The sequence below is a fragment of the Opisthocomus hoazin genome, chromosome 12 (genome assembly GCF_030867145.1).
Source record: "Opisthocomus hoazin isolate bOpiHoa1 chromosome 12, bOpiHoa1.hap1, whole genome shotgun sequence".
Classification (NCBI taxonomy): Eukaryota; Metazoa; Chordata; class Aves; order Opisthocomiformes; family Opisthocomidae; genus Opisthocomus; species Opisthocomus hoazin.
The window spans coordinates 18449056-18468888 of record NC_134425.1 but is presented as its reverse complement, the minus strand read 5'-3'; positions in this window follow the sequence as shown (position 1 = coordinate 18468888).

Sequence of the window (19833 nt, the reverse complement as noted above, 5' to 3'; positions counted from 1 at the left end):
TTCCCCTTTAGAGCTGAGCAAAGGTGACACATCTTTAGGATATTCTTATGTATTTGGACCTTGAAGAATTAGTTGTGGAGCAAGATCTCTTGCTATGGGTCTGCCTGAACACAGAAGAGAAAGAGAGTTTCTAAAACTGAGCCTTAGGAATGAGTGACCTGCTTTCTACAAGATTACCCACAGCTGGCTCTGCTACTGCCGTTTTGCATCATTTAATGCTTGCTTGCCCTCTTACTTAGCTGAAATTGGTATGCAAGAAAAGATGCATCAAAGTTAGCAATTAAAGTGACTTCATCTAACTTATTCAGACAGTTGAAGTAGCCATGTTTGATTTTGCTCAGGAAATCATTAGCACCTTAACAGAAGGCAGGAAACTTTGATCAGGATGTGATAGATGCAGATCAATATAATGTGTAAAGATTTTATTTGGCTGTGGTATTGACACCTGGTAAAAGAACTGGTTTATGGCCGGTTCTCTCGGAAAGATTGCATAATTGTTCGACACAGGCCTAGTGTTTTACATGGGAAATGATACAAGCAGCATTCGGGTTATGTTTTATATTACTTTTTTTTTTTCCTGCAAAGACTGTTTATGTGTATTTCAAGGGATTATTTGTGAGTAGATACATAACCAGATCCAGTCAGTGGGATAGCCCGGTAAGCACAGAACTGACCAGGGACATCTGCCTAGGAAGATGACCACAGCCACGTTGTGACATTCAGGGGACAGAGCCAGGCAGAGCCAGCTGTGCCGTCCTGCCAGAGTTGAGCTGGGTAAGGAGGTTCAGGAGCTTCCCACATACACGCGTACACTCACCTTACTAACAGTCACTGTCTGTCATGTCCCCTGGCACAACGGTTTGTGTTTCTCAGTTGTGTTTTGTCAGGATTATCCTGTTTAATGTAAACACTTCATTTTCCTGAGTCGATAGCTTTGAGAGAGCAGGTGAGGGAGCAGGCAGAAGGATGGGTGGAGGTGAGCAGCATGAGGGAGACACCCATCACCTCCTAACCTGCCTCAGCTGCAGCCACGGACCAGACACTAAAAGTGCTTTGTTTTTCTAACTGAGCTTAGTGGAGTTGCTTTGCAATGCCGTAGCAAATGAAATTCACATCCTCCTTTAATCCAGAATTAATTCCTCAGTTATCTTCTCAAGTTATTTTCAGTTTTGAACACCAGACCATGGATTGCATTGCCTGGATAAAGGATGCTCGCTCTGCATTCAATCTGTCCATCCCTTGCTATCAGACGGGCACAGACCATTCCCAGTGGAAGTGTGTAGCTCCTTTCCTTTCCCCTGGACCGCAGAAGGAAAGCTTTGGGTGTGTTATAGCTGGGGTAAAAGGGTTGGAGCTGCCTGGGCCCCGAGGACACTCAGAAGTCTCAGTGCCCTGAGCAGCCCCACCTGGGTCCTTCCCACACCCTCAGCCCAGGTGCTCTGGTTCAGCTCAGCCCTGGCCTCTAAGCCCTGGGCAGTCAGTCCTCCTGGGGCTGAGCTGCAGAAGGGTTCCTGCCTGCTTGTGGGCTGCTGACCCATAACCCAGGCACTCAGCTGGCTGGCCTGGCCTTGGCTCGGCTCCACTTTGTTGCCTCGTACCATGGGCTGGGTCCTTCTGGCAGTGCGATCTCCATCCTTCAGGGAGCAGCTGGCCCGTGTGCTCTGCCACTGGCACGAAGAGACGGCCCCTTCTTTTGGCCTGGGCGATGGGCAGCTGTACCGTGTGAGGACACTGTTGGCAAAGAGTCTTCCTCTCAGCGGTGATCTGTAAGTAACCTTGGGGAAATGGGCAGTAATTTTCCTTGCTTCAGGCTGGAATGTCTGTGTTAGGTTGGGTTGGGGTGCGGAGGGTGGCCTGGATGGTATCTGGCCAGGGAGCCTGTACTCAGTGGTGGTGAGCCCGGCCACCTGTCCATACCTAGACATGCACCTTTAGCTCTGCACACCCGGCTTTGCTTTCACCCATCCGATGGAGCAGCCAATACAAATACGCTGGTGCGTATAGCGGGATTCTGCTTTCTCTGGCATGGTACTAGCAGTCTCCCTCACAAAAAATATTGTAGGCTACATTCTTAACTTCGTTGTTCTTTGCTGAATTTACCTTCATCTTTTCTACTGTCTGAAGCTGTGAGCAATTTTGAAAGGTCCTACAGTGCTATGTTATTCCTCAAATTGTTGGCTGCAGACCGTGCTTAGGCTGTACCCCCGTAGCAAAATGCTGAAAGTATTCATTCATCTTGAGGGTAATAAAGAGAACTTTCTTTTTTAAATGTGCTTTAAAATTCTTTAGGATGTTTGAGCTGGGACGGGGGACTCTTGAATACCTCTCATTTTGTCCAATCTGTATTGTCTTAAGCTGTTCTCTTTGGTCAGGCTCCTGTTTAAGTAGTTCCCTAACTGCCCCGGTTCTGTACAGCATTTCCTTTGGAAGACAGGCATTTGCAATTCTTTATTTAACTTCAAGGTACGGTCACATAAGAGTGTTTAGTGTTCTCAGGGGAAAGAAAGCTTAAAAGGAGGGTAGGTTTAGGTGAATAAACAGGTTGGCATGAATAACTGTGGTATTTAATAGAAGAGAAACTTTAAACACCTTAGAAAATGCGTCAGTGTGTGAAGTTATACAGTGGTTTGAAGACTTGGTCCGTTTTGAATCTACATCAGGCTCAGCTCTGTAGAGCGTCACAAGGGAATGAAATTCTGGGCTTGCTGTAGTCAGCAGGAGGTGGAGACTGGACCGCTTAGCTCAGTAGCGCATGCATCGCTTTCTAGATTCAGCCCATTCCCACAATGTGAAGATAATACTCTTCACTCAAGTGGACATTGCAGTGATTACTTAACATTTACAATGCACTTTTAGGATGAAGATTTCAGCTTTGTCAACTTAAGTGAGTTTCTCTGTGTCTTATAATAATAACTGATACTTTGCTTGGACCCCAGCTTGAAGATTTCATTTAAAATGCACACACAGAGACTTGTAGTCTGCCTGGCTGTGGAGAAAAATGTAAAATAATTTGTGTAACAATGTTAGCACCAGAGAAAGAGGAACAAAACCCAGAATGCATTTCCTTTTTTCAGAAAGTTTGTGGGTTTTATGGCAATGATTAAAGGGAGGATCGTAGTGCTGCAATCAACAGAACCCAGATACTGCGACGAGTATTGCTTAATATAGAGAATCCATATACTTAAAGACTAGCTAGTACCTGTTTTGAAAGCATGCTCAAAGGAGCAGAAAAGCTCAATAATTCAGTAAGCCTGACACCTCAGAGGCTAGGAGTAGGCTGAATCCCTCTTCTATAGTAACTAAAGGAGGGCTTATATGCATATATACTGCATCTTTTCAAAGCACAGCTCGGCTGTGATGTGAGCAGCCTGACCCCTGAAGAGGGGATAAGGATACATCCACACCTCCCACTGGCAATGCGTCCCCTCCTACTGCCCAAAACAGGGAGGCTTTCAAAGCCAGAGAATACAGCCCTGAGTTACCCCAAATCCAGTGTCCTAATACTGGGAGATAACCATCACTTGGAGTGAGAATAGTCCCATTGCTTCCAAATCTGTGCGCCTTGGCTTTTCAACCTGAGTAAGATCCAAGGCTCAGATGGAATGAGTCAGGGAATGAAAGAAAGACCAGAAGTACATGAATTAGCCCCCCCCATTTTTTTTCCTGTTCCTGATTCACATCCTTTGAAGTATTCCACTTTTCTCCCTTCACATAAAAAGCACTGGGGACAGAGGAGAGAAATAAAATATTCCCAAATAACCCCTCACAGCTACAAATAATAAATATTTCATATTTTGACTTATTTATGTTTTGTGTGTTCCCAAATAGCATTTAATTCCTTCCTCTTCCCCCCACCCCTCCCCCCAGCTTTAATTAAGTCTCATCCCTTGCCTGTCAAACTTCGGTGCCCCCTTTGTAACGGCTTGCGTCCAGGTGAGTTTCCCTGGGCTAATTCAGCCCTTGCTCTGTGTTTTAACAGATTCTTGGTAAGACTGTCTCTGTAGTCCAGCTCTGGCCAAGTGATTAAGAAAGAATTTCCACTTAGTGCTTCCCCCTGACTCACAAAATAGAGCTGGCAAAGAATAAAGTAAAATAAGTAAGAAGCAAGCCAGATAATTCAGAGGAGGTATCTCAGTTGTCTTAAGTGTCATCTGTCTTGTATCTGCTATGCAAACGGTAGGAGTAGATTCCAGCTTTAAAGGGCAGGCTTCTCACATGCTGATTTTTATTCCTCTGTCACACATCTGTCACTCGGCAACAGGTTCGTCTTGCAGGCTGAGCCCACTGCTTGAGCTGGAGCTGCGTGTGATCAGCGTTTCCCCAGCTGGTAGGAGCTGTTGTGGCTCAGGGTCCCACCAGTTCCGTTGCTACCTGTGGAAACTTCCCACCCTTCATTACAGAGGGAGTTTGGATTCGCCCTGCTTTGAATGATGGTACAAGTCGATAATCTGTACTCATCCCAGAATATTAAGTTAATTGTGTATCAGAAGGCATGACATAAAATGACAACTGAATTTTTGCCCTGTATGCTCCACAGTGGAGAGCCAAATTTTTCTTACACAGTAGCTACTCCCATTAACTTGATAGCTCCATGGAATGTCTTCAGGGTCAGGTCCTTGCTGGTGTCAGCGAGTTCTCAGGGGTAGGACAGATGTAACTCTACGTATGAAATATAGGGCTTTGAACTAGAATAAGCCAGGTATTTCCATAGGGGAAAAATTGCTATACATAAAAATACAGCAGTTTGTACTGTAATGGTACTCCGATTCAAAGTTTTTCTTTAATCCCAGGTGGGCAGTCCTGTTTTCAGAGTGCTTCTGCCCACTGCGCTGCAGCATACTGATGCTGTGCAGCCTCTTCCTTGCGATGTTCTACAAGCATTTGTAAATATATATCAGCAATTCAGATACCTGCTAAAGAAAGATCCCAGTTTGTGATCCCACAGGTGTGTGAGGGAAGTGGGAGCAGCGGATGAACATAGAGATGTAAATTGTTGACTAAAATTCCTTTTCTCTTCCATCTCCAAGTGTTTCAACTAACTGGGGTCCAGAAGTCCCCCTTGCTCAAAGCCGCTGTTGGGCATAGTCTCCTCTTAAAAAACCTGTGTCACAAACGGCTCCTGGAGGTAACAGATGATACGAACAGGCTGACTTGCATCTTCTTCACACTGTTTCTTCGTTCGTTCTTGGATGTTGCTACAAGTAACAGTCTCATGAAGTGAACACACCTTTCACTCAAATATGTTTTCTCAAACATAAATGAAAAATTCAGTTTTACAACTCATGTTTTGAAAGCGCATGTCCAACGTGAAAAACTGTGTAGGATTGGGTTAAAAAGAGAGCAAACCATGGTGGGCTAGACCATAGATTCATGAGTAGGTGGTACCATTCGTATGCCTTACTGTTATATATTTTCTCAGTATCTTTTTGTTGGAAACTCCCTCAATATTTTTTTCCTGATAAAGAGCTGCTGCTCTTCATCGCAAGCTCTTTGTACCTCTAATAAAGCCTGCTTTCTCCCAGGCAGTCTTGAGGCATGCCAGGACCATGCAGACGGCTGTGTCCTCTCACTCCAGTGCTGGCCTATGACCTTACAAGTAGGGTCGGTCAACATGCTACAAAGCTTTCCTTGCCGTTTATCAAATAACAAAGCAAACCAAATTACATAGTTTCTATAGCAGGCCACTACAGTATGTAAACTGCAGAGAGGGCTTACACCGCTTGCTCATTCTGTGGTGCCGACAACATGAAAGGCCCTTTCGTTCCAGTGCCTGGAGCCCGTATTTGCCTATCTCACCTATTACCAGGCAACAAAGGGGCTGCAGAGGTTGAGCAAGCAAATGGAAAATGAAAATGGAAGAAAAAACAATTGCCCGGCTTCGAAGAAATGTTTGTCTAAAATGTATGCAGGCATGTCTCGGGCAGTTGATAGGTGCTGAGGGCCCCTTTCTCTGGCTGGGAGCTGCTCTCCCTCTGCTGTAATAGAGTCAAAGAAAGGTTGAGGCAATGTCTCCTTTTACTGTATAATGTATTTATCCTCCTAACTGGTGAAATGCTCAATAGCTGTCACGATTAAACAATTATATTAGTGTTTCATCTCAGGCAGCCCCAGTTGTGCATGTTGCTACAGATGTATTTTCAGAGATGTGCAGCAGTATTACCAGTCCTGCCAAAATCCGCTTCCCTGGTTTGGAAGCAATGAGAACGTATCATCAGGTGAAGCTTGTCAGTATTCAGCAAGTCTGCTCAAAACTGCTAATGAGATAAGCTGTGGAGAGACCTCCTCTTCAAAATCCAGCTGCTTCACAGAAAGAAGCTACTGGTCCCAGGTGTGAATTGCCACTCCCTGCCCATTCCCAGGCATGACGGCCTTTGCTGGTCTGCCAGGGGACTTGGCCCATGCCAGGTGAGCACAGCTGGACTGGCACAGAGCAGGCATGCAAGCTGTGTAGCCAAGTCCTGCTCAGTTTGCCTGAGCTCTGTCGGGTGTCTGTACCCTCTGCTAGGGGAGTGGTCCCAGGCATTTCGGGTCAGTCATCTGTCCGCTGATGGAGCGAAACTTGGAAGGAAGTGTGTGCTTACAACCTAGGGCTTAGGTGTGTGCTGGCTTTTGTGAAGGGTAAACTTGTCTCGCAAATGGTGGTAAGGACTTGTGTTCCCCTCTGCTCACATCTAGAGTGCAGTGTCTGTTTCTGGGCACAGAGCAGTAGTAGAAGAGATATGGGCATATTGGATTGAGTCCAGCAAAAGGCTACAAAGATGATTAAGGGTCTGGAGCATTTGTTATATGAAGAGAGGCTGAGAGAGCTGGGATCGTTCAGCCTTGAGAAAAGAAGGCTCAGGGGGACCTTATTGGTGTGAATAAATACCTGATGGCATGGGGATTAAAGAAGATGGAGAGCCGGGCTGTTCACGGTGCCCAGTGGAAAGACAAGAGACCTCAGGCATGGACTGAAATACAGGACATTGTAAAGAGAAGAAAACCTTTTTTTACTATAAGGGTGATTGAACACTGGCACAGGCTGCCAAGGGAGGTTGTGGAGACTCCACCCTTGAAGATATTCAAAGATCAACTGGACGTGGTCCTGGGCACCCTGCTCCAGCTGATCCTGCTTGAACGGCGGGATTAGACTAGATGATTTCCAGAGATCCCTTCCCACCTCATCTGTTCTGGGCAATTTTGTGATTCAGCAGTTGCGAAGGGCACACAGTGAGTATGGGATCTCCTCTGAATCTGAATTTCAGTGCTCTTGAAGAGCTTCCAAAGATGGAAGAGACAGAACTTACTTGCGGAGAGCAAACGTCCTCACTTTAAAAAGGAGCTAGTATGTAGTGGTATGACGATATCTGTATACATCCGCAGAGGAACTTTTCTGACTTCATTTTTTTTGAATTGGCAAAACAGTTGTTTTAATGGAAGGAGCTTATCTAGGCAGAGAGCAGAGAATCCTTCCCAAGGAAACAGAAGCAAGGGGTGAGTGCAGCAGGATGAATGGTGATTGCACAAGAGTTGGCAAATGCAACTATTTCCAAATATAATGGCATTAAGCGTTCATTGTGAAATTAGATCAGCTTTTTAAGAGCTGTAGGGTAAAAAAACCCACAGTATTCAGCTAATTAGACAAAGTTAAAAGATAATGTTAAACACTTTTTCCTTCAAAAACTATTTGTCTGCACTACCATGCATTTTAATATAGAACTGCTTGAGATGGCAGTGTTATCAAGTGATCTGCCATTAAAGGAATTATAATTCAGGTCTTTTTAATTTGCTATTGTGGAAATCTTTACATTAGAACATATCTAAACTGCACAAATCTGTAGTTCTCCTAGAACAATGCTGACACAGTTCTCTGATGTTCATTAAAAATTTTTATGCCTTGATTTCTATATAATGGAACGTGAGGAAATTTGACTATACTTGCTGGGTTTTTTGCCCAATCCAGCTAATTACTAAAGCATTTTCCCAACTTTTAAGCATGTAAGTAGTTTAGTCAAAGTTGGTAAGACTACTGACGTGCTTAGATGAGCTGAAACTCTAGTTACCATTCTTAATCTTGAGTGTCGTGAGTCAAAGGCTATCGTTTTTAAGAATACAACTCAAGTAGTTAGTCATCAAATGTATATCAAGTTGAGAATATTAAAACTAACATCAAATAAATGGTTGCTTTTGATAACTTACATCTGTGCTTTTAAAACCAGGCCTTACTCTTGCATATGCTTGTCAGCTGTTAAAAGTGCATTACTCAGCATCTTTGAGGTTCTTTAATAGACTGTAGCAACAAGAAAGCTTGGTGATGAACCTCCTTTGCCATTAAAAAAAACTCCTGTTAATCGGAGGCAAAAATGTTCTGTACTTTCAATGGATATTTTATAATCTATCACTAACAAAGCAATTAGAATATGATTTTCTTCTTGAGCCAAAGGAATGTAACATTAACTACTGTAAGACAAATAATATTACAGAGAATGTACTTCCATTCTGTTCGTCTTTTGACTTTTTTTTTTCTTTTTTTTGCTAAAGCTTTTTGACATCGAAAGAATTTGTGCGGGACTGGGGCTTAATTTGAAACAGGCATTTGGTTAGTATTGGAAGTTCAAATGTCTGTTGTTTTGTTGTGTTTTTTTTTTTTTTTAGTTTGGATGAGATTTTCTGTCTTCCTCCTGAAGATATCACACATCCAAATTATTTGTTTTGCTTTTCTTAGCACAGATTCTGGTTATACAAAAAAATCTGGTGATATGCTTATTAAGCATGTGCTTCCATATACCCTTATGTGAGGTTGTAAGTGTGTACTGGTGTAGCTTGTTGAAGTAAGGGCCAGAAGCATACATTAAGTTCATTATAAATTGTACTTGTGTATCCCTGGGGGCCATGGGCATGCTTTCAGTATTTAATATAATATTTTCATTATTTGCTACAAACATGGCCACCACAAAACAAATCTGAAAACTGTTCCGCAACTCATGCCACATGTCTGCAATTCTGTATGTACTCTGCGCATGGGGAAGCAATGAGCTGCTCCTCTCAGACCTTCTAGCACAGTAGTGCTCAGCCTTGGGGACAAATCTCTCTGTGATGAGGGTCACCCCATGTTCAGGGCTTTGAAGAAGGTGCCGAACTGTCTCGCAATCTGTGCACCATAAGGAGCTACTGAAATGCATTTGTTCAGATAATTAAAAGTATGTTTTCAAGCAGTAATTGTGAGGTCATGCACTGCCATTCAGATATTTGATTTCATATAATTAAACAGTGTGTTACTGTTCCTTACATATACATTCTATCTTAAGAATTTTATCTTATTGCTTTTATTTGGGACGTATCTGGAGGGTATTGTGCCTGGCATGGAAGTTACTTACAAGCTTATGGGAACTTTTTTTTTTCAGAGTTGTAAGGAGATTTTCTGAGCCTGTCTCAAATTAACAGAGTGCACTTGAAAGAATCTCGCAGTTCTGTCTTTGTCTGCTGATGGAAAGACTCCCACAGGCTTCTGTAGAAGCTAGTCTGGGTGTAGAGATGAAAAAGATGATGTTAATGCTGTGGGAAACCTTGCATATATGGAAAAAATTGAAGAACAGTCTTTGTAAATGATTTGCCCAATGCACTTCTGACTAAATTGGTCTGAACATAAGTAATATTGCTAGTGAACCACATCTCAAACCAATTGTTTGTCAATATTTTTGTATTACTTTCTGTCTCAGAACAACTGCACAATGATTTTCCAATCATTTTATATATCAGAAAAAAGGCATGGAGGATAATGCTTTCTTTATGATTTTTTTAAACCTTTATTAGATATGATCTTTTAAGTGAATTATAAGGTATTTGGGAGAGGAAAAAAACCCAAACATGTCCTAGACAAATGGTCCTTGCTTTGGGACTGTTTTTGTTGTTATTAAAGTAACAAGTAAATAGAATCAGTGCTTCATGAAGTTTCAGATGGAAACAAAAGAAATGTGAGTTTCCTTTTTGCTAAAGCTAGATTCTGTCAAACTGGACATGGTTTCTGATAATGTGAAAACAGCATAATGCTAACTTGGACATGTGTAAATAACACTTCAGTTCCTTTTTTCCTTTTTAAAGTATCTTGTCTTGAACAGAAGGGCAAATTCTACCAAGTGGAACTACTTTAGCCTTTGTGTGATATGGACGTAATTTAAAGTAGCCCTAAGTGTTCTTCTTGTGCTATTTATTTAAAGTTTTTATACAAGAATAAAAGCGATCGAGATGAAATATCACATATCTAGATTAGCCTGTCTTCAGTAAGAATAAAATTGATTGCTATGACAGAAAACTATGATGCCAGGTCACCTTCCAGCAATTGATTGTTGATTGTGTTCTTCCAACCTGCCAATGATGACTGCATTAATTGTGCTGCTGAACTTGGCAATTTCTTATGTTTTTGCTATTTTACCTCCATCCATTTTCCTACAATGATTGAAATGTAATAGCCATAAAAAAGGCTTGAAATATGAGCTAGAGGACAGTAAAAGGAAAATGTTTTTTAAATGCTGATCAACGATATCAAATAAAATTTGTGTCATTACATTTCCCTTGGCAAGACTTCACCAAATTTGAAACCATCGACAGAAAAATACAGGAAGAAATGTAATGGGCTGCTAGGGCGAGGTTCCTAGAACATGGCAAAAAAGAAGGGAGGTTGGTCTGCAGCCCTATGTTAAATCTTTTATTTTGGCAGTTTGCTTCACTGAAGGTAGGGCTTGTGGACCTTTACCTGTCTTTATTGCATATGTACTTACATTCTTACACATCTGCTCCATTTTATCTGGTTTTATTTACACATACGTGTGTATATACACACATACATAAAATGGATAACACCATCACAATCTGTGACTGAAAGATGATTTTTTTTTTTTTTTCGGTTCCTGAAATAATAATGGTAAATGAAAGACTGTATATTCTTTCACAGTTTGCAACAAAACAACTTTTACAGCAGGGAGAGATGGCTGGGGTTCTTACAAGCTAATTGTAGCCAAAGTTTTGCTAGTGTTGCTTTAAAACACGTATTAAAGAGTAAGGCTTTTCAGATTCCGAGATCTTAGGTCCTTTTATGGGTTTTAAATTTAGATTATAACAGTTGAGTATGAGTGTCTGTTTGTGGAATGATTTTGCAAAGGAGTATGATGAAGAAGGTCTCCCAGAGTTTCTCAAGGTTTGCGTAAACCCACTGCCCAACTGTCAGAGTATTTGTGTCCTCTCCTTCTCACCAAATGGAATTGCAGTACAATACTTCAAGGCTAGGAATGATCTTTAGCCACACATATCACAGTCCACAATTGGCAGCATTTATTTTCGAATGAAACATATATGTGCTGTAAGAAGATATTATCTGTTCCTCTGATGTCGGAGCATGCAGTGGCAAAATTGTAATGAAAAGTGTTAATCGCAGGACATGCTCATTTCTGTCATTTTCTTGTTTCTGAAGGTCTACACAATAAATGGGCAGAATCCTCCTTTGTAAAGGTTTCTTGTACCACTGGCCTTCAGGTAGTACAACACGGCACAAAATATGTGACCTGGATTTGCAAATGGCCTTGTAACTCCTATATCTGCTCAGTGCTGTAGGGACAGAGGACATGGCACGGTTTGTCTCCAGGAATGAGTACATGTTCTGCTGCTTTCCAGGTGATGGAAACTCCCATCCTTATGCAAGTGATGCGACATAACCCATCTTGTCCAAAAACATTCTCTAAGTTGGATTGTATAGAAGCTGGCCTGGTGTATCTGAAGCAGATAAAAAGGAAGAAAAGAATATAAACAGTCATAATTTTAAATGGGGGGCAACAATGGTCCTAGGAGAAAGGGGAAATGAGGTAACTTCTATCCAAGCATTTCCTTTAGAGTTCTGTATCCCTAGTTCTGTTTAGACTAGTTTTACTTCAGTATGCATGGGGACACAGAAGAAGGCTTTAATGGCAAATGCATGGAGTGATCAGATGGGAACACTGAACTGCACGATGTGGCTGCGCAAAGCTCTGTTACTGAAAGATTTGGTTCTACCCCCTATTAATTGCAGCGGTTCACGCTAAATAGAAGTGTCGATGAAATGGATGCTAAACAAAACCTTTGGAGGTGCTTACCTTTCCTTTGTGAAAACAGTTGTGAAGTTCAGTGACTAAAACGGCCCCAGCACAGAGTGCCACAGCACACCTGGCTTCTGTGAGGGGCTGGGGGGGGGGCCCAGACACATTTCAAAAAGCAGGCCGAGCATCACGAAACAATAGTTACAAAAAAAAATACAATATAATTACAAAATAGAATGCCAAAGAGCTAGGTGGAGGCAGGAGACTTGCAGGCTGAGATCTTTAGTGAGCTCTTCCTCAGCAGAGAGAAAGGATGCTGTTTTCCCTGGCCTGGTGACTCCTAGAATCATAGAATGGTTTGGGTTGGAAGGGATCTTAAAGATCATCGGGCTCCAACCCCCCTGCCATGAGCAGGGACATCTTCCACTAGAGCAGGTTGCTCAGAGCTCCATCCAACCTGGCCGTGAACACTTAACGCGGCCTGGGTGGTTCACTGCATCCCCAGTCGGTATCGTCACAGTTCTCTGTCTTCTAATGCTGAACTGCAGTGTCCCTGAAATTCTGCTGTAGCAGGGGATCTGAGTGATCAGATCCCTCATGAGAGTGAGTTTTAACTGGGTACGTTGCTATGGTAAACATAGCAATTTCCAGGAGGTCCGAATTGAGGTTTCTCTAAATGTTTATTTGTTTGTTTGTTGTTGGACCACCTGATGAGTGATTTAGAGCAAGATTCTCATTTCCAAGCTGAGGAACTGAATCAAAAGAGTTGTTAGGTACTCACTAGATAATTATCAAGGTTGTGGTTGCTGTTCTGCTATTTCATTTATTAATTTTTTTTTACTTTTAAACATACATGAACAAGAAAATATACAAATATGTGATTCCATTTGTGATCTCTGTGTGACTACATAGTAAGCATTCACATGCTACTGAACTAAGCAATGTACTCAGCCTGTGCTAGCACCCAAATATCTCAGCTGCGATAACAGCCCTGTTGTACCACATCACATGCTTATATTCAGAGATGCCTAAATTTTAAATTCTAGCTGAAGATACACTGAGAAGCTGTAATTATGGTCAAGGGGAAAAGAAAAGGTTGCTTGACTGTTTTCAGCAACGTAGCCCATCCACAAATCCATACAAACTCACCTATGGATTATATGTATGGGCAGCACTGCGGAGTAGAAACCTCTCAAACTGGATGAGTGCCATGGAGGAAAGGCTTTGAGTTTTCACAAAGGAAAAGATGGAACACAGTAAGGCTCCAGGAGATAGCAGAGAAAAGGTTTGTTCACCCTTGCCACCCTTAGTCCTAATATTTGCAGTTTATATCCTCAAGTCAAGGCATTTGTCTGGGTGTGTGCTTGTGAAGCCTGAATCATCAGGTGCCACCGATAGCTGGTTTGTAGCTGTTTTCTGCTTGCCTTCTCCAGCTCGCTTGCAGCGCTGCCCTTGTTCCGCTGTCCTCAAATGAACATCACTTCCCAAAAGAAATCTGGAAACTAGGCCTGTGTCTTCATTCCTCTTTCAAATTCTCAGCTCATTTCAGCTGCGAGAAAAGCTGGTTCCCAAACCAAACAACTACTGTTAGATAGCAGCAACATTGATGAAGTGTCTCGTTTGAAAACACTGAGGCATTCATGATTCTGTGCAGCAAAATAAAATCCTGCATTTCTTCAGCTATTGGTTTTATTGAATTATGTTCGGTGGATAAGGAATTGGTTGGATGGTCACAGCCAAAGTGTAGTGGTCAACTGCTCAATGTCCAGATGGAGACCAGTGACGAGTGGAGTCCCTCAGGGGTCCGTACTGGGACCGGTGCTGTTCAATATATTTATCAATGACATGGACAGCGACATCGAGTGTACCCTCAGCAAGTTTGCAGGTGACACCAAGCTGAGTGGTACGGTCGAGACACCAGAAGGACAGGATGCCATCCAGAGGGACCTGGACAAGCTGGAGAGGTGGGCCTGTGTGAACCTCATGAGGTTCAACAAGGCCAAGTGCAAGGTCCTACACCTGGGTCGGGGTAATCCCCAGTATCAATACAGGCTGGGGGACGAAAGGATTGAGAGCAGCTCTGCTGAGAGGGACTTGGGGGTACTGATAGACGAAAGGCTGGACATGAGCCGGCAATGTGCGCTGGCAGCCCAGAGGGCCAACCATGTCCTGGGCTGCATCAGGAGGTGTGGCCAGCAGGTTGAGAGAGGTGATTCTGCCCCTCTGCTCTGCTCTGGTGAGACCTCACCTGGAGTACTGCGTTCAGCTCTGGAGCCCTCAGCGCAAGAAGGACATGGAACTGTTGGAGCGGGTCCAAAGGAGGGCTACAAAAATGATCTGAGGGCTGGAGCACCTCTCCTATGAGGACAGGCTGAGAGAGTTGGGCTTGTTCAGCCTGGAGAAGAGAAGGCTTTGGGGAGACCTGATTGCAGCCTTTCAGTACTTAAAGGGAGCCTATAGAAAAGATGGGGACAATCTGTTTAGTAGAGACAGCAGTGACAGGATGAGGGGTAATCATTTTAAACTAAAACAGGGTAGATTTAGGCTGGATATAAGGAAGAAATTCTTTACAATGAGGGTGGTGAAACACTGGAACGGGTTGCCCAGGCAGGTAGTGGAGGACCCATCCCTGGAAACATTTAAGACCAGGTTGGACAGGGCTCTGAGCAACCTGATCTAGTTAGTGGTGTCCCTGCTCGCTGCGGGGGGGTTGGGCTAGATGACCTCTATGGGTCCCTTCTGACCCAAAACTTGCTATGATTCTATGTACAAGATAATATTGATGTTGCTTGTTTCTCAGTTTCTTGATGTAGGAGAATTTGACATACATTTTGTAATACTAAATGTGCTTGTATGTTCATTTGATTCTTAATATAGTTAATGGTTTGCAAAATAAGGAAGACAAAGTACTATTTTTTTTCAAATGTACTCTTCTGTAGAGGCCAGGTGAGATTTCAAACAGAGCTTGCTGTGCTGATAGCTAAGTCCAGGCACCTTACAGCTGCCAGAAAAAGAGTATCTGTAAATGTTGTTTGTCCTGGGTTTGGCCAGGACAGGGTTAATTTTCACCAGACTCCAGGAAGGGGCACAGCCGGGGGGTGGGGGCTGACCCCACCTGGCCAAACAGAGCCCGGTATTCCATACCATGTGACGTCACGCTGGGTTCCGGTGGGGGGGAAGCGGCGCGGCGGGAACGCACTCGCGGCTTGGGCGGGCGCAGCGCCGGTCCGGTTTCGGGAGAGCGGCTGTTGTACGGTTCGTGGTTGTGTTTTCTCCTTATTTGTATCGTTGTTGTTCCTGTTTTCCCTCTGTTTGCTGTTCTGTTAAACTGCCCTTATCCCGACCCACCAGTTTTCTGCCTGTTTCTTTCCATTCTCCTCCGCACGCCGGCGGGGGGAGGGGTGGCCGCGTGGCGCTTTTGTTGCCGGCGGCAGCTGAAACCGAAACATTTAATTGGCGCCCAACGTGGGGCGGGGATAACGGCAGGGCTGAGCAGCGGGTGTTAAAACTGCTTTCTTACATTTTGTTAAATTTTGTTATACGCATTTTTCTGTGTTAAAATAGTCGCCGGTAAAAATGTTTCTGACTTTGATCAAATATCTCTGCTACGTAAATCCTTACTTGCTGTATGTGTTTGCCGCCGTGCTGTTTGTTACCTCGGGAAAGAAGATCAGGATGATGATTTTGCTGTACTGTACGATATCGACTTATGATATGATAACATCACTGTGCATGAAATTAGTCTTTTATTTGCATGCGGCACTGCGGTCATTTCCGTACCTCGGATCCTATGTCTTAGATTTTGTTAATAATCAAACCCAGTCTGTGGGGAAAACCGAAGGGGATACCTTCCCCCACTCTTTCGCCCCCCCCCCTCTCTCCCTCAGGCTGGTCCTAACTGCTTTTGAGAATTTCGAGTACCCGTGGGATGCTCAGGGCAGCACTCTCCTTTTGTTATGCCTCCTGAATGGGTTGCAGGTTTTGTTTAGGGTTAAACAAGTCGTTAAGAACATCGTGCAGAGACCTGCCCCGGGGCCGGATAGCTGTGAGTGGCTGGGTGTGTGGGACAGCATGGGCAAGTACCTAGGGCAGTGGACACCCCCGATGTTTTTTAAACTCACCCCTGAGCAAGTACAGAATCCGGACAAACTAGTAAAATATCTGCAAAAAGTGTGCTGCCACCCTGGGAACTCCAGAGAGACACAGATCACAGCAACGTGCTGGGGTCTGGCCCACGCCTACCGAGCTGCACTGTTTAACACTGTTCAGTGCCCTAAAGGGGAAAGAGGGGGAAACGAAGCAGCAGGCACTGCGGCTGGCGCTGCCCCCCCAGCCGGCCCTGCAGCCCCTCCAGCCCAGCAGGCAGTCACAACCCCCCCGACTGGCACCGCCGCTGCCACAGCTGCAGGGTCTGCCTCGGTTTCCCTGGCAGGCACAGCAGCTGCTCCAGCCCCAGCTCCAGCTGCAGGCAGCGTGGCTGAGCCCAGTGACCAACCTGTGCAGGTAGCAGTCGCCCCTGTAAAACTAAAGAAAGACGCAAAGAGAGCAGATCGCTCCGGGAGGGATGACGATGAGCCAGGGTCATCACGGGAGATAGAGACAGAGATCATCACCCGGTCCCTGTCCCTGAGCGAGCTGCGAGACATGCGGAAAGATTTCAGCCGCCACCCAGGCGAGCACATTGCCACCTGGCTGCTGCGGTGCTGGGATAACGGGGCCAGCAGCTTGGAATTAGAGGGCAAGGAAGCCAAGCAGCTGGGATCCCTGGCCAGGGATGGGGGCATTGACAAGGCCATTGGGAAAAAGGAACAAGTCCTCAGCCTCTGGAGGAGACTTCTGTCAGGCGTGAGGGAGAGATACCCCTTCAGTGACGATTTTGTATGCTATCCTGGCAAGTGGACCAATATGGAAAGGGGTATTCAGTACTTGAGGGAATTAGCTGTGCGGGAGCTGGTTTACTGTGACACAGACGATGAGCAGGTACCCACAGACCCAGATGAACTCCAGTGCTCACAATCCATGTGGAGGAAGTTTGTGCGGAGCGCACCCTCCTCGCATGCCAACTCACTGGCAGTTGTAAACTGGAAAGGTAAAGACGCACCAACAGTGGACGAGGTGGCTGTCAGACTCCGCCAATATGAGGAAAGTCTCTCTTCCTCCCTTGTCTCAGCTGTGGAGAAACTGGCCCGGGAGGTCCGACAAATGAAAGAGAGTAGGTCCTACTCCCCACCTGTACGGGCCATCATCTCAGCTATTAGGGGCAAGCGTTTCCCTGCTCAGGAGAGGGAATACAGAGGCTACACACCACGGGGCACCCTGTGGTTTTACCTGCGTGACCACGGAGAGGACATGAGGAAGTGGGATGGAAAACCCACCTCAAGTCTAGAGGCCCGAGTACGTGAGTTGCGAGGTAAAACAATCACAAAAGGGGACTCTGTTAGGAAAAGTGCCGCTCCAGTTTCCAAAAGCCAGCTCTCCAGACCAGGTAGAAAGTTTGACCTTGATTCTGATCCTCTGGAGGGGACCTCCAAGTCATTTTTACAGCAGGTGAGCAGCAATTTCTCTGACGAGGATTAGAGGGGCCCTGCCTCCAGCCAGGTGGAGGAAAGGGACAACCGTGTCTATTGGACGGTGTGGATTCGGTGGCCTGGCACGTCAGATCCACAAGAGTATAAAGCTCTAGTGGACACTGGTGCACAGTGTACTTTAATGCCATCAGAGTTCAAAGGGTCAGAGTCCATTTGCATTTCGGGAGTGACAGGGGGGTCCCAAGAGCTGAGTCTACTGGAGGCTGAAGTGAGCCTCACTGGGCAGGACTGGCAGAAGCACCCCATTGTAACTGGCCCCGAGGCTCCGTGCATCCTTGGGATAGACTATCTTAGGAGAGGCTATTTCAAGGACCCAAAGGGGTATCGGTGGGCTTTTGGCATAGCTGCTGTGGAGACGGAAGAAATTAAACAGCTGTCCATTTTGCCTGGTCTCTCGGAGGATCCTTCCGTTGTGGGGTTGCTGAGGGTTGAAGAACAACAGGTACCCATCGCAACCACAACGGTGCACCGGCGACAGTATCGTACCAACCGAGACTCCCTTCTCCCCATTCATCAGCTGATCCGCCAGCTGGAGAGTCAAGGAGTGATCAGCAAAACTCGCTCACCCTTTAATAGTCCCATATGGCCAGTGAGAAAATCTACTGGAGAGTGGAGACTGACAATAGACTACCGTGGCCTGAATGAAGTCACACCACCGCTGAGTGCTGCTGTGCCAGACATGCTAGAACTTCAATATCAGCTGGAGTCAAAGGCAGCCAAGTGGTATGCTACAATTGACATCGCTAATGCATTCTTCTCCATCCCTTTGGCAGCAGAGTGCAGGCCACAGTTTGCTTTCACCTGGAGGGGCATCCAGTACACCTGGAATCGACTGCCCCAGGGGTGGAAACACAGTCCCACCATTTGCCATGGACTAATCCAGACTGCACTGGAAAAGGGTGAAGCCCCAGAACATCTGCAGTACATCGATGACATCATTATATGGGGCGACACAGCGGAGGAAGTTTTTGAGAAAGGGGAGAAAATAGTTCAAATCCTTCTGAAAGCCGGTTTCGCCATTAAGCGAAGTAAAGTCAAGGGACCTGCGCAAGAGATCCAGTTTTTGGGAATAAAATGGCAGGATGGGCGCCGTCAAATCCCAATGGATGTCATCAACAAAATAGCAGCTATGTCTCCACCCACCAGCAAAAAGGAAGCACAGGCCTTCCTGGGTGTTGTGGGTTTTTGGAGGATGCACATCCCAAATTACAGCCAAATTGTGAGTCCTCTGTACCACGTGACCCGGAAGAAGAATGATTTTGAATGGGGCCCTGAGCAACGACAGGCATTTGAACAGATTAAACGGGAGATAGTTCATGCCGTAGCCCTTGGTCCAGTCCGGTCAGGGCAAGATGTTAAAAACGTGCTCTACACCGCAGCCGGGGAGAATGGCCCAACCTGGAGTCTCTGGCAGAAAGCACCAGGGGAGACTCGAGGTCGACCCCTGGGGTTCTGGAGCCGGGGATACAAAGGATCCGAGGCCCGCTATACTCCCACTGAAAAAGAGATTCTGGCAGCATATGAAGGCGTTCGAGCTGCTTCAGAAGTGGTCGGCACTGAAGCACAGCTCCTCCTAGCTCCACGATTGCCGGTCCTGGGCTGGATGTTCAAAGAGAGGGTCCCTTCTACGCATCATGCCACCGATGCTACGTGGAGTAAGTGGGTCGCTCTGATCACCCAGCGCGCCCGAATGGGAAACCCCAGTCGCCCAGGAATTCTGGAGGTCATCATGGACTGGCCAGAAGGCAAAGATTTTGGAGCATCGCCAGAGGAGGAGGTGACACGTGCTGAAGAGGCCCCACTGTATAACCAGCTGCCAGAAGATAAGAAAGAGTATGCCCTGTTCACGGATGGGTCCTGTCGCATTGTGGGGAAGCAGCGGAGGTGGAAGGCTGCTGTATGGAGCCCTACACGACAAGTCGCGGAAACTGCTGAGGGAGAAGGTGAGTCCAGCCAGTTTGCAGAGGTGAAAGCCATCCAGCTGGCTTTAGACATTGCCAGTCGAGAGAAGTGGCCAGTGCTCTATCTTTACACCGACTCTTGGATGGTGGCCAATGCCTTGTGGGGGTGGCTGCAGCAATGGAAGAAGAACAACTGGCAGCGCAGAGGCAAACCTATCTGGGCTGCCCCATTGTGGCAAGATATTGCTGCCCGGCTAGAGCAGTTGGCTGTAAAAGTCCGTCACGTGGACGCCCACGTCC